The following is a 15,471-nucleotide window of genomic DNA, read 5'->3' on the forward strand; positions in this document are numbered from 1 at the left end:
AATGCATTAACACATTCTCCCTGTAGAAGAAAAACCCATCTCAGATTAAGAATTTACTCTAAGTATTTTACACTAAATAACAGTCGGTTAAAATTGTTCTAGTTTGGGCTATGTAAGGATAAGAATAAAAAAGAGAGAGAGAGTAATAACTGTGGGGCTTTTTGGAATTATGTGACTGAGTCTCTCATATGAAGAGACTATTATCATTGTATTAGATTTGTGTATATGTGTGTTTGCACACTTGTGTGTGTTTAAATGACTAGGAAGATAATTAGTTTGTCCTTTTCATTCATGACCACAAATAAAACAAAACAATTAATTAATATGCATGTTGTATTTGGGACATTTTAATAGTTCTTAGTATGTAACATTAATATGTAAAGGCCCTAAAGAACCCATTAAGTCTTTGCATAAAAGCTACATTTTAATAATGCAGAGACTATTTGAGATGGAAGCCAATTTCTCCTGTTTAGGCAACATGAACAAAAACAGTTTCCTGAAAGAGCTGAAGTTTAAGAGTAAAAGGCATATAAATTGCACATGTGCTACAGATGGTGGAACCTAACATCACCCCCAAAAGCACAAAAATACAAGATTAAAAAAAAAACCCTCCAATCCCAGGCTTCTTTTAGATCTTCAGCTCAAAAGAGAATTAAGAGCACTAATGAATATTCAACTTCTATTTTCCTCTCATAATAAATCTCATTTAAAAAACTATGAAGTAAAAGAAACTTGTTCTATGTTTAGATTCCCTCAAAAGATAAAGTGGTATCATATTCCTTCACGTATTGATGGCACTTAAATATACCGATGTGAGGTGAAAACCCAGTGCCACTTTCTCCTCACCTGCTCCTAACTTCCATGGGAAAGTGAGCACTTTTTAGGTCTTTCTCTCTGCATCAGCAAACTTTCTGACATAAAGAAATCCTGTACTGCCTGGGCAGATTTTCATTTCCGAGAGGCAGATGAATAGGAAACATTATTTTTCTCATCTTTACATGGAACATCCTGTAAGTCAAGACCCAGGCCTGCCATTCCTCATGCAACCAGAGAAGTAGACGGTGGTATTTGAGTTCTTTCACACTGACCCACCATGATTGCTAAAATCATTTTCCAACTTAGCCTGTCTCCTGGGGAAGGTGCCCGAGGCTACAAAAACCACACACTCATCACCTGCCACACCACAGTGATCATCTGAGCAGACATCCTGGGCTGGCACAATTTCCTTGAGAGCCCTGAGGTCAGCCTGCCTAATGACTGAAGACTCTTTTCTTTTCCATCTTCAAATGTTATCAAGCACTGTCCTTTGTGTACATGGATGTTCCTGACTCACCATCAGTGGTGATGAATCTGAAAAGGAAAATGTGGTGATACAGCAGGGCTGATCTTGAAGGCTATCCACAGAAGGAAAATACCACAATAGACAGTGACTCTTAAAAATGCCCTGCCCAGCATTGCAGAGAGAATTCTGCATTAGTCTGCATCTTAGGATTTCAAAAACCTGCTCTCAGCCAACCCCATACCTCCAGCCTCTCTGGTGCTGTTCACATTTTGGTCTTTGTTTTCAAGCCAGGTTCTGTTATCTGTAACAATTTTGTATGTTTTCTGGTACTCTATACATTTATGTGACAAAGAAGCATTAAATAATAATCATATCAAAGCACCTTGGGAAGAATTGAGGAAGGCGTGCCAGTTTTAATTTTAGATTTTCTTGTTACTTGTTTGCTTGGCTCTCAGAGTTAATGCCAGGAGGGAATAAAAAAATCATACTATTCTCTAGCTGCTCAACGGCGTACATGAAATGAGTAGAGGGTTTAACTCTGGTCTCCCTGGCTCAATTTCTGACTTGATCAGCCAAAAGACAAAAGTCAGGGACTGGAAGATCCATTCTCCTATCAAATACAGACCAGGTAGAGTTGTGCATACACACATCCTCCATGGAGAAAGGAGAATGCCAAAGAGGAGAACAGAGGAAGGCTGGGGAAAAAGCAGATCATTTTATGAGTAGGCTCTGCGAAAGGAGTAGTAACAACTCTTTAATCCACAGCTCTTCCTTGTTTGTCAAAGAGAGGGAGAAAAATAAGTCTTACTAGAAGGTCCCAGAATTTACAAACAACCAAGCCTCCTTCTACCTCTCTAGCTCCGTGATTAATAGGAAGAATGTCAATGAGGCACCATCAGTTTAGTCACTGGAGGACAAGCAGGTTTGTGAATTTAACCCACTTTGCTAATAAGAGCTGTGCCATATGGAAAGCTGCGAAACCAGCCAATTTGAAAACTGGGTATTATGATGTGAATGCCTATTAATTATTATTAATGTGATAGTGTTATATGCTGATTTTTCTTTGGGAGGCAGATCTAATTATAGTCAGATACGCAAGCAGTCAGATATTCATCACCACAAGGACAAAAGTTATAGTGGGGAAAATTTAGCATGGTATAAAAGTATATGTTTCAAAAGGCCTGGGTTAATATCCTTGTTATTATACAGGGTCTGTATGTACTCCCAGATCAGAACCTCTCTGATCCTCTTGTAACCCCCAAATCATTATCTGTATCAGCAGATTATGGGCATTTCACAGGGTTATCAGGATTTAGTGAGAGGGTACAGACCTAGAGCAAGACTAGTGGGACATGAACTCAGAGACCCTAGGCAAGCAAAATGATCCTCTTTATGTCTCCAATCTCTCATTCATTCCTTTTTTTTTTTTTTTTTTGCTTAATTTCTTCTATTGGTACATTTTAGGCATACAATATATTTACATTTATCATTGGGTGCTTGTACCTGTACATGATGTATAATCTCTCATTCATAAGATGGGGATTATGTTAGACTTGATTTTACATGGTCTCATGACATGATGTGTACACAGAGTGTAAGCTCAATGCCTGGTATGTGGTACTTTTAACTGCACCAGTTGTTTCAAAGCACAATCATAGGATTGGTGTAAGCATTACTTCACCCTCTAGAAAGTAGTTGTGTTCTAATAGACTGTGGCTTTATTTTCTACTTGTAAATTCCATTTCTAATCCCCTTTGAGAATTTTACATGCTAATGCTACATACATATTATTTGCTTATTTCAGCTTTCCTTTTAGATAAATTCTTTACCTGACTGACATTTACTTATCATGATCGATGGTAGCAACAGTCCTAGAAAGCAAAGATTTAATGGGACCTTAGAGATTTTCTAATTATCAATTACTTATTATAAAGATAAAGTATCTCAGCCTCAGGGTGGTTTATTCCTTCCAAGAAACTGTGCATACGTGTGTGTGTGTGTGTGTGTGTGTGTGTGTGTGTGTGTGTATGTACATACATATATACTCAAACTCTTAGAAAATTTCTTTGTAACAACAGGAAATTCCTTTATGGTATTATTTTTTTTTCCTTTCACTGTATATTTCCTGTTTGTTCCATACAAAAAATGTTCCCTTGACTTTTTCTATATTATGTATATAGTGTGGTTTCAAAATGAATTTCTTTTTTAGCTTACCACTGGTTCTTGATTTAAGCAGTAATGGGAATCCTCTTATCAGAACATACTTTACTTTATGTAGGATATATACTTTATTTACTAGGAAAATATAGGAATTAGCAATTAAAGGGCTTTGAGGATGTGATTCCCACATAGACATTCAGAACCCAGTGGGAGTCCCAGGTTGGCCTGGGTAATGCTGCTCTCTTAAGAAAGAAATCATCATCCCTAGAAAGTTGCTGTCTGCTAATGAAACTTTAACTTAATCTACTCAAAGCAGGGCTCATTTGAAAGCTACTTCAGACTGTTCAAACTTATGGTGACCTCAGCACCTGGCAGGGGTAGCGGGTCAGGCGACTGGCTGTTCACTCTCTGCTTGAGCTTCCACCTCGCTTATTTGAAACGAAGACCTGTTTCTCTTTGACATTTGCATAGATTCTCTCTTTCTTCTCTTAGACTGTATATAACAATGTGTGAACTGTCCTCATTAATAGATAAATTGAGGCAGAGCATTTCCATGATTCATCAAGGGTCAGAGCTATCTGCTGAATCTCGTCTCCTTCAGGTGCCCATTCCATAAGGTTAACTTGGACCCCAGAGTTCCTTCTGTCCCCGTGACTCCAAGTATCTTAGTTACTTTTCTCTTGTTGCTGAGACAAAATACCTGACACCCAAAGTTAGAGGACAAAGGGTTTATTTAGCTTACAGTTTGTAGAGGTTTCAGTCCATAACTGGCTGGCTCCAAGGCAGGATGGCAGAGGGGCAAGAGTTCATGGCAGTGGAAGAGAGCAAAGCAACAAGAAAGCTAAACAGTGTCTTTCTGCCCCTTTTATCTTATTCAGACTACTTTGTCCTTAATCCTAGTGCCGTTGGGCCTAGCCCCACTATGAATCAAGAGTATACCCTAGATCAAAAGTGGAAGGTCCCGAGTTCGATCCCCAGGGGTACCAAAAATAAGTATACCCTAGATTCAGCCACTTCTGTAAAAGGATGAAGCTTTGGGGGGACTCCTAAACACCAGTCATAACATCAAGTATCCCTGAATTTTTCTTTTTCCTTCATGAAAAGCATGCCCAAAGTCTGTCCTATAGTCCATAATGAAAAATAGAGTGATGTTAACAGCAGTATCAGTATGTATCTTATGACTGCAAATTGGGCAGAAACTATCTTTTCAAAAATTACACAAAGTAAACTTGCACATAAGCCGCATTTATGAAGAAAAAACATTTAATGAATCATTTTAAAAGCAAGGTAAAACTCAAGATTGGCAGATTCTTTCTCGGATCATTGTTGATCTCTCACTAGTGATACAGTTAAGAGCACTCTACACCCTTTTCCTTTGGTTGTTCATGTAGGTAAACATAATGTCTACTCAAAAAAAGAGTGTGTCTTTAAATAACTTAACTGCCGTTTTTATTAAGTCATAAGTTTAGGGATGACCACTAACTTAGTAATATCAGTAAGTGAATGGCTAAAACACACAATGCAATCATGACAATCATAACATAGGCTCTACTTTTTCCATCGAATCCTTTCTTTAGGCCTCATTTAAAAAACTGCGAATGAAAGCATGACATTGTGATTAACCCCATATCATCTTTCTAATGGGAGAAATTCACAACAAATTCCATCCTATAAAAATGCTAATACATAGTATCTGGGAAAAGAAAACTGGACAAAAGTATACCATAAGATCTTTGGACAACAACTTTTACAGAAAAAAATACACATAAAAAGTCTTTTGGAATTATGTACTGTTGTTTCATGGTCCAGATGGATTTTTTTCTACTATGTTAATTACTAACAAGGTAAAAAAATGTAAGCTGAAAATATGTTAGCTCTAATCAAAAGCTGTATGTCTGAACTGTTTATGGAAGATGTTTGGCAATTCTAATCTCAGCTGCTTTACTCTTCTGTGTCTTATTTTACTGATAGCAGGCCCTAATGGCTTCTCAAAAATCTCCCCCAACTTCTACTAAGCATAAGAGAACACTATGAATTTTCATATGGGAATAACTTACTTAGGGACTCTAAAACCTATGCCTTTTCAGTGAGCTTTATTTATAGAATCCACCATAAAACTGTAGAGTTAGAAGGCAGGACAAAGGGAATAACTTCTCTAGGATTCAATTAAATTTCCAACAATACTAATATTGCTTTCAATTATGATAAAATGAATTACTTGGTATCAATGGGAATAAAAGCCTAGTTTGAGGCAAGAATTTTCTTTACACTAAACACCGAAACACAGCAGAAAATACCCTTCAGAAATGATAAATGAAAAAAGTTTATTAAATTATTTTTAAAATTACTGTATTAATTTTTATTCTGTTTTCTGACCATTTCAAATATTTTCCATTTAAATACATTTTCTTGACCAAAATTACTAGCAACAATAGTATCCTTGAAAAATATTTTCAAAAGAGCTATGGTGAATACATTTGATTAAATCTCCATTTATATGTCTGAACTATAATTTCAAATAAGAATTTTCATGAACAATATTTCTTAAATTATTGAATGGAGAATATCCTCTCATTATAGATATACAAAAATTTTGAGTAGTTTAATTTTCATGCATGTAAACAAAAACAATTGCTTAAGCATTTGAAAGCACCAGCAAACAATAAAATAGTTCTGAAGAGTATATAGAGATCCAATCTCTACACAACCAAGATAGACAACTCTATCTTTGTGGTTATTAGTAAGATGATAATTTAACTTAAATCTACCAAAACGTCAACTATCATCAGCAGTTTTAGAGAAAGTTTCTATACTTTTTTACATCATCCTTTAACACCTTGGTAAAAACTAGAGTGATCATGCAATTTATCATCCAATCCAAGACAGTTTGGAGAATGAAAGGAGATTGTATTAATAAGCATAGACTGAGAAGGACCCAAACAAACTGAGCTAAATGATCACCTTTGTTACAGCTATCTTCCTTCATAATTCTTCTGCTGCTGTTAGGCTGAAAGGGCACACATATAGTAGTCATCTCTCCAAATTACAATTTCTATGTTCAGGGCTCTGAGTAATGATGAGATATGGGTTTAGGGGTGGGGGAGTAACACAACAGGCATTATTTCTTTGAACGCTGAAAAAGATAAACAGTCAAAAAGGAAGAGAAAACCAAAGAAAATACGATCAATTACTGGGGAAGGCAAAGGTTAAAAAAATCACATCACTCACCTGGTATTGCTTTGAATTTGTTTTTCCTTTCCTTTCAGCCCTTATCCTACTGGGATAGGTTAGTAGTTTGTTTAGTTATTTGTTATTAAGCAGCTCTAACTTCAACTAAATTTGGCAGTTACACAAATAAATCAAAACAGGCATTAGAATTAGAAATGGTTAATTCCATTAGGTTTCACTAATGAATACTACTCAGATCTATTTCAAAAGGTCCAGTTTTCTCAAATGGCAGCTATGCTAATTTAGTCATTTTGCCAACTCTTCATCATTTTATACCTACTTTTTTTTTTGAGTATGTTACAGCAGGGACGAGACTATTCACCACTACTGATTTCTAGTCTTCTTTGTGACAACCTATATCTGAGCCCCAGTGTTCTGGTGTAAGTCACAAAAAATAATGCCCTAACATCTGACTTGATCCAGCAAATGGCACTCAGCCTAATGTTGACTCAGTTACTAAAACTATCACCACTGCTGTAAGCCCATTGTAAGCTGATGTTATTTTTTACCTTAGTATTTTTGAAGCTAGTTCAGATAAAGAGAAGGCTCAATGCCAAAAAATGTGCGTAAGTAGGACTCATCTCAGGACAACAATGTGTTCTATAAACTATGACACAAAGCTATTGTCTTACGTGACATAGGTGAATGTTTGCTGTAAATTAGAAATGACTAGAGGACTGTGGATCTGTGACTATATGATAAAGCAAATTTTACAAAAGCACAAAATAAATGCCAGTGAAAATAAAGAGATTTTTATTGGAATTTAATTTAATATTAATCATTTAATAGAGAACTTACATTGAAAAGAATGAAAAATCTCATTTAAGTTTTTTTTAAATGACATTAGGAAATTCAAAGAAAAAAATCAAAGAAAAATTCAAAGAAAAAATAACCCTTTTGGATTTATCTGATCTTTTTATTACTACCTTCATAATGGAGAATTTGTCCATACTAAATGAAATGTCTATCCTAGGCCTTAAGTTATGAGGTCTCTGTTGGGGAGATACTGTGGATTATTCCACGGCTATGTCAACCTTCTACAACACACCCCTTCCTGGCAAGCTTAAATGCTACATTTTCTATATACTCTTGCTGCTTGGGTTCCAGATATGATTAGGTTCCAAGAAGGAATGCTCCTGAAGCACCAGGTGTAATGCAGCAGTGATGGCAGAGGTACAGGAGAGTGAAGCTCCCCAATGGTGCAGCAGGGGTAGCTCAGTCAGCAGCCCAGTCCTATGATGAGGCTTAGGACACTCAAACAAAAGGCAGTTTGTTTTTCAGCTATCTAAAACATTCTGTAAGTCACCTAATATATTCCTATAAATCCTTTTCAGTTTGGGGCTGGGGATTTAGCTCAGTGGTCCTGCTGCTCGCCTCACAAGCTCAAGGTCCCGAGTTCAATCTCCAGTACCAAAAAAAAAAAAAATTCTTTTCAGTTTTGAATTAGCTACTATGGATTTATTCTCTATAGGTGAACCCTGACCAGTGCAGTATCTCTTAAAATGGGAACACAAAATTTTTAATTTCCTTATTAAAAAAAGAAGCAAGATATATATCATGTCTTGAATCTCTATGATGAATGTTATCACTATATATATCTAAAATATACCAATAAATGCTTTGATTCAAAAAAGAAAGACATTAAGAATAAAAGAGAATACAAAAATAACATAAATTTCTTCTAAGAGAGAGTCTTTCTACTTTGATCACTTACATTTCTCCAGTATTCTAGAAAATTCCTAGCATATGATATAACTTCCTCTCATAACTCTCTATACTTTCTTTTGCTGCTCTTAAATAAAACAGAATGTTTCAAGTTGGTGTGTTCTACAATGTTGAGCTGGCCATTCTCACAACCTGTCGACCCCTGGAAAAGATGTTCAAAAAACTTGAACACAGAACACAGCATTTCTTTCCATTTAGAGAACTAATTATGTTCTGATGTTTTTAAAGCAGAAAAAATCTTCCAAAATGGACCTTGTCTTTAAATTGGTACTATAGATTCAGGTTGACATATAATAATCCTTATGTACAGTAAATAATTCAATGAATAATATTAATGGTTATACAAAAGAGTTAAGAGAGATTCCATAATGCTCTCTGCACAGTTATGGCTTTAAAGCAACTTTAAACCTATGTTTCTAAGTGTACATAGAGATGGATTTGAAGTACAGATTACTAGACAACTTTCTGGTTCCCGGAATATATGCATTTATAACTTAATAGAAACTATCTAGAAAATATAGCATTTAAAAAACTTTTCAAGGAAAGCATTTTATTAAAAAAATTTTGAGTGAGTGTACACAAAAATCTCAAAGAACTACTCTGTTCTATCTTCTAAATTACAAGAAATAAACTCTTTAGTGTTTTTAGTTGAGTCTAGTTATTAATATCTGTATTAGATTTCTGCATAACAAATGAATAGTAACCTTAGTGGGCTAGACCAATACCATTTATCATACCACAGTTCTAAAGATCAAAAGCCTAAGTGGAATTGATTGGGTTTTCTCTGCTTAGGATCTCACCAGGTCCAAATTAAGGTGGTAAACAGACTTCACTTTTAACCAAAGGTTCTTGATTTTGTCTTTGGACCACTGGTGATGCCTTCTGAGTTTTCCTTCCTTTAACAGGAACAGTAGCATAGGTTTGAAGCTGAGTAGCTTTATCATCTCACTTCCTGCAAGGAAACTCTAACTATCTATTTAATGCCTCCTTTTCACTTTGTCCTCTTTCTGTTCCTTTGAGTCCAAGCTAGCAGTATTCCTGCTGGTAGAATTTTCTCAAGGACCTTGTATATCTCCTGTGGAAGGCACATGATCTCCATTAGACAGAAGCTGTATCTGTGTAGCTAATATAATCCCTTCTTTGGCCTCTGTTGAGATGTCTAGGGGAACATTTTCTTTTCACATTCAAAGTTTGTTTACTTAACAAAAAATACAAACTGACATTATCATGAATGGAGAGAGAACCCTATTTTGTGAAGTCTAAAATTTACACACTTTTAAAAGCTATGAAATACAACAAACTTCACAAAATGCAGAAATAAAATTACAATGTTTTGATTAATAAGAGCTCCATTAGGAAAATTTTTCCCCTATTATCTATCTTTTATTTCTGTCTTTATATTTGGGTTTCTCATATGAGAGAAACCATGCAATATTTAAGCTTCTGTACCTGATTTATTTCACTTAACAGTATGGTCTCAAAGTGCATCCATTTTCCTACAAATGGCAGAGTAGTACTCCACTGTGTATAAACTGCCACACTTTCTTTATTCATTCATCTGTTGATGGACATATAGGCTGCTTCCAAGATTTAACTATAGTAAACTGTGGTGCTATGAACATGGGTATGCATGTGTCACTGTAATATGATGTCTTTAACTCTTTCACAGCAATACTTAGAAGGGGAATAGTTGGCTCAAATGTAATTTCTGGTTTTTGTTTTCTGAGGAATCTCCATACTGATTTGCAAAGCTTACATTCCCACCAACCATGTAGAAAGGTTCCAACCCACCCCAAATAGGAAGGTCCCACCCCATAGTTCCATGCTTTGACTTTTAATCCATGAATTTCTTTTTGAATTAAATGTGTTTCTCTATATTGCATATTATTGGACTTTGTTTCTTGATCATTCTGCCAATCTTTGTCTTTTGATTGGGGAATTGAGACCATTCACAATGAGAGTTATTACTGAAAGATATTGACTTATCCTATCATTGCATTATTTTTCTGTTGCTAGTTTCCTTTCCTTCTTTTTTTCTCCTTTCTGCTTAACTGTTCACCCTGCTTGCTATATTAATTCTATTAAATTTTTTGGCATTGTTGGTTTCATTGTCTCTTTCTACAGTACCTTGGAGAATTTTTTGTAGTGCTGGTTTGGTGGTTATGAACTTCTTGAGGTGCTCTTGTTATGCTCTTGTTATACCTTATTTCTCCATCAATTTTGAAAGAAAGCTTTGCACAATATAAAAGTCTGAGTTGGAAGGTGTTGTTTTTTTTTTTTTTTTTTAGGGCTTGAAACACTTCACTCCAAGATCTCCTGGCCTTTAAGGTTTGCTTTGAGAAGTCTGCTGTAATTTTGATGGGTTTACCTTTACAAGTGATTTGATGCTTTTGTCTAACAACTCTTAATACTCTTTACCTGTGTTGGACTTCTGAGATTGTTACTATTATATGCTGTGAGGAGGTTCTCTTTTGATCATGGCTATTTGGGTACTATATGCCTCACTTATCTGTATGTTTATGTCTTTCCCTATGTTTGAATGTTTTATGCTATTATTTCTGTGAACAGGGTTTTTATGCCATTTGTGCTGTCTTCTGCTTTTTCACTTGTTCCATAGCTGTTGGATCCATTTTTCATATTCTTTTATTGTTTTTAAGGTATCTCTGAGTAACTGATCTATGAAAGCATCCTTATCTTCTAATTCTTATATTCTGTTCTCACAATGATTGCTTCATCTGCCCATACTTTCCATATAATGATTAATCTTTTTTGGGGGGTGGGTACTGGGTATTGAACTCGGGACCTTGTGCTTGCAAGGCAGGCAGCGGAACCACTGAGCTAAATCCCTGGCTCTATAATGATTAATCTTGTAGATTGCTGTTTGGAACCTAATTCTTTGTGAAATGGGTCATTCATGTTTTGTTATCATTTTGTTAGTTCTGTTAGTCTTTTATTACTGTATTCTACAAGCTCCTAGATTTTGTTTAATACTTACATTATTTGTTTATAGATTCTGTGCTACATTTCAAGCACCTCATTGATCTGATTTTTAATCTTTTCTGTTATCCTTTTGAATAATTTAGCTGTGCAACCTTTTCTCTCCCTCCTCAGTACTCCTAAGATTGGCTTTGGGGGAGGTGGGAGTTTTGGAGGCATTTTGTAGCCCTGTTTTCTCATGTTTTTATTGTGTTTGTTTTATTTTGTGCTTAGGTTTGCAGGCACATATAGTGAAAAGATTTCATTGTTAATATGAAGTCTCTTTATTCTGCTTTTCAATGATGCACTCTGGGCATGGCTAACTATAGTCTTTTGCCACTGTCCCAAGATCTGATCACCTTTGTTAATTTGGGAAGGGAGGAGGAAGTATAATTGGCCCAATACTCAGTTCTCCAGATACTGACATACAGCAAATAAGTACTAACTCCAACAACCAAACTTCCACTAATGATATAAATTAATTCAACAGTAGTAACATAGAGCTAACTATCAAAAGATTAATAAAGTTTAATGGTTACACTATTAAAAATATATGGGACTGGAAATGGGAGAATATAAAAGGAAAATTTGAAAAATTAAGCAATGAGAGATGAGAAGGAGGAGAGAGAAGTGAGACAAAGAATCCCATGTAGGAATAGAAGAACATTTACAGAATTAGATAAAAAACAGAAAAAAACCAAATGACACATAAAAAGAAAAAATGGAGGAGGAGGAAGAAAGAAATAATATAGAGGAAAAATTGGAAGGAAAAATAGGAAAAAAGAAGAAAGAAAAAAGGAAGAAGGATGAAAGAAAATTTCTCAAACCCCAATAAACCAGTGAAGAAGAAAGAAGAAAGGAGAGGAGAGGAGAGGAGAGGGAGATCCAAAAACAAAAATAATTCTCTGTATTTTTGAATGAGTGGTTTCCTTCCTGAATCCACAGTTTTGGAGTCTAGCAATTCATAGTTTTCTCTGCCTAGCTTTATGGCCTGTGAGTTTTCAGGGCATCTCCTGTGATAGTTAATTGTTGTGTCAACTTGAGTAAGAGACACCCAATCAATGACTGGATAAGTACAGCTCTGTGTGTGGCTGAATGGATTTACTGAACACAGAAGACTCACCCTGAGTGTGAGTGGCACCAGCTCATAGACTTGTTAGCCTGAATGGAGTAAAAAAGGGAAAGAAGGAAGTCTTGCTGCTGTTTCTTCAGAAGAGCTCCAGTCTTCACCTTTGCCTTAAACATACATCTCCTGGCTTCCAGTGCAAAAGCTTCGACCTTCCAGCACAGACACTTCAGCCTTTCATCACAGATCATTCAGCCTCCTGATGTGGACTCAGAAGGGACTCAACAGTGAACTCCAGGCCTTCAACCTTTGACTGGAGTCTTAGGATCTCAGCACACAGACAGCCCTTTTGCACTCTTCCACACTTGACTCTGCAGGTGGCCACTGTATGCTTACCTTGTAAATCCTTATATATTTATGCATCTTATATTAACTCTGTTTCACTAGCAGGCACTGGCTGATACAACCCTCAGTCCAGAAGTCCCTCTTTTTGTCCCAGGCTGTGGGAATGTCTAATATGTGATATGTTTGTATTTGCACTGGTAGGATAAGAAAGACAATCAGACTCTAGATCTGTACTAAAAGCAAGCATAGGGCAAGGGCTCAAATAACTCAATTCTGGTACTTTCAGACCCAGTACAACTCAAGCTGTGCCTGGCCTCTCACCATCGATGGCAGAGGTCATGTCTTACTGAGTCTAGCTAAAACCCCTCAGGGAGTCTCTTTACAGCCTGCTTCCTACCTGTGGCTGTCTTCCATGGTCTCTCACCCAGTCACTGTGGGAGGGTAACACTGAGAACCTTGAAGTGAAGCCATCTCCCAGCTGTTCAGAGTCCCAAGTTCAATCAACCCCTTCCTGAAATGGTGCCCAACCAAGCAATCTCTGGCAATCTGGCAGATGCCTGTACTGGGATCCCTGTCAGCTGTTGACCTGCCATGTGGAAGGAGTACCGAACCCCATGCCATCCTTGTAGACACTGTTAACCCAGTGTCCTCTACTGTCTCTCCCTGGAGCCCCCAGTGCTCACCTTGCTTCTGTAGAGGCATGCTCCACTCCCAATGATCTGTGAGCCAGAAACCAGAGAGAGAGTCCAGACCATTTCATTCCCTTGTCTGTATTGTGATTCTTTTCTCAAACTTTTGTGTGTAACTTTTAATTTTCCTGTCAGGTCCTTCCTGATTTTCAATGATCTACTTCTCTTTCTTTCTTTCACAAGTTATTCTTTGCCAGTGTCTGGTTTCTGGATCTTAGGCTGAATTTTACTCACCATTCTGCCATATTTAGTCTTCCAACACCCTCAAATCATATAAGGTCTAACTGAGAAGTTCTATGACCTACAACCTTAATCTCTTATAATCAAACACTCTAATCCTTTGATCTGTTGAAAGTTTCAGCACAGCAATAGCATTGGCTTTCTTTTCCTATTGCTACATTTTAAGAAGCAGTCTTTAACTTTACATCACTTGTCATCTGAATGAGATTTTCTAAAATCAAGCCCAAATTCTTTTTCTATTTAATAGTTTACTTATCTCTCCTTTTCTATTTACTCCAAGCAGTAAAAGAAACTGGCTACATTTCAACACTTTTTTGGTAATCATCTCAGGTTATGGTTCACAAGTTCTATTTTATATATAATTGAAGGAGACAATTCCACTTAGCTTTTTGCCACTATATAACAAGGATCCCTATTCTTTTCATTCTTATAACTACCTCTCTAGCTACTTAGCTTCCAAGAGCAGCATCTTTAATGTCCCTATCTTCACTAAGTAGAATCTATTTAAGGAAATCTAATATTTTCCTATCATGCTCCTCAAAATTCTACCAGCTTCTACCCTCTTCCTAATCATAGCTACTCCTATATTTTAAGTTTTAGCAGTGCAATACTCAGGTATCTAATCTATCTCTTCAGAAAAAGTTCAAATTCCCCTTTTTGTTGTGCCATCATCCATAAGTTGGACTTTCGTATTTCTATGGTGAGTTTAGTGTGCCATCTTAAAAGGTACAGCAACACTTTAACACAGTTTAGTTGTAACCAAAGTTCATGATGTAAATATTGATTTGACTATTTTTACAAATGAAACATACTATATTAGTGCAGAAATATGGGTGTTGCATAGCTTAAGATGAGATCAGTGACTACAAATGCAAAATCAATCTGTGTACTTCACAGTTACCTCCCCCAAATCAGTAACCTTACTCTTGAAACTATGCTTCCACTAGTCTTTCATGTCTCTTCTATCTACTTTTGCTGTGGTTAGCTGAGACAATCATACAATTTATGCACAGATATCTTTGTGCCAATCTTGATTCTTATTGATTAAAGTGATATCTTAATACCATCTTATATTGAATTATTGTGGTTTGGAAATTTTCATGAGATTAGATATGAATTATATGCTATATTTATGCCTTACAGCTAAAACATATTGGGTAATATTATTGTTCCATAGATTTTTTCCATCTTTATTTCAACTTTAAATTCTGTTGAAGTGTCCCCAAGACAAAAGTTCTCTACATACAAAACTCTCTGAAAAAATGAATTCAACTTTTCTCAATGTGAAGAAATAGAAATCATCTTCACTACTGCTTAAAATCTGAAAATATTAGTCCAAAGACAGAATCTTGAAAAATATTCCACGTTAGCCAAAAAAAAAGAAAAGAAAAAAGACATAATTGGTATAGTAACTGGAATGTACTCTGTTGTAAGCTATTAAGTGGTTAGTAACGTGCCTCTGAATTAGACTGTTTAGGATGAAGACATGTTCAACAAATACAAAGTTTTGTGAACTCAAAAATAATATTAGTTAATTTTAAAATACCTTTAGGAAGATATCTTAAAAATATAACCAAACCTAAAATCCATTCAAATAAGTTTGTGTTTTTGACATGCCCAAGACTCCTCAATGGACTCCTCTGCAGTTAGTAGAGCTGGTGTTTGTGTGCTTTGTCATCTGTATCCTGCTCCACTGTGATGAAAGATACCACTGTGGATGAGACATTGACTGAGTTTTTCCACAACCAATACTAACAGTT

The 15,471-nt window shown here is 36.0% G+C and overlaps 1 protein-coding gene across 17 annotated transcripts in view; it reads right to left on the reverse strand.

The window, feature by feature from the left end:
- The window catches only part of Znf385b (zinc finger protein 385B), a 423,340-nt gene that overhangs the window by 156,306 nt on the left and 251,563 nt on the right, over positions 1–15,471 (reverse strand). Inside the window, exon 1 of one of the 17 annotated variants that reach the window (XM_087201033.1) lies at positions 6,951–7,459. The exons of 14 other annotated variants lie outside the window; for them this stretch is intronic. The gene's annotated coding sequence lies outside the window, so the exon portion shown is untranslated. Of the gene's footprint in view, positions 1–6,670; positions 6,927–6,950; positions 7,460–15,471 lie in introns of those variants that run through there. 2 more of the 17 variants (XM_087201045.1, XM_087201025.1) reach the window with 2 other exon arrangements.

The sequence above is a fragment of the Heterocephalus glaber genome, unplaced genomic scaffold (genome assembly GCF_053883595.1).
Source record: "Heterocephalus glaber isolate CG9 unplaced genomic scaffold, H.glaber_assembly_v1.0 deba00000347, whole genome shotgun sequence".
In the NCBI taxonomy this organism is placed as follows: Eukaryota; Metazoa; Chordata; class Mammalia; order Rodentia; family Bathyergidae; genus Heterocephalus; species Heterocephalus glaber.